Below are 337 nucleotides of genomic sequence, written 5' to 3' on the forward strand. Positions count from 1 at the left end.
AATTGGCCTGCAGGGAGCTCGTTTGGGGCTGTTTGTGGACGGGGCCGGATCGCGCGCGGGAGGCAGCGGGAGGCTCTTTGTTGCGGTGGCTCTGTGGAGATGACAGGAAGGGGGCTGTGTACGGAGCTGCCTCCGCATCGCACAGAGGGACAGCTCGGAGCGTCAGCGCGCCGCTTTCACAGGCCCCGGGCCCCGAGCTTTCACTCCGAACACAGAGCGTGCTGTGGCCCCGCCGACCCCTCTCTTTAAATGTGCGGTATCTGTGAATGCTGTGTTTGTGCGTGTGTGGGTGTGTGCGTGCGTGAGTGAGAGAGAGAGAGAGAATGAGAGAGAGAGA

This window comes from Anguilla rostrata, chromosome 13 (assembly GCF_018555375.3).
Source record: "Anguilla rostrata isolate EN2019 chromosome 13, ASM1855537v3, whole genome shotgun sequence".
In the NCBI taxonomy this organism is placed as follows: domain Eukaryota; kingdom Metazoa; phylum Chordata; class Actinopteri; order Anguilliformes; family Anguillidae; genus Anguilla; species Anguilla rostrata.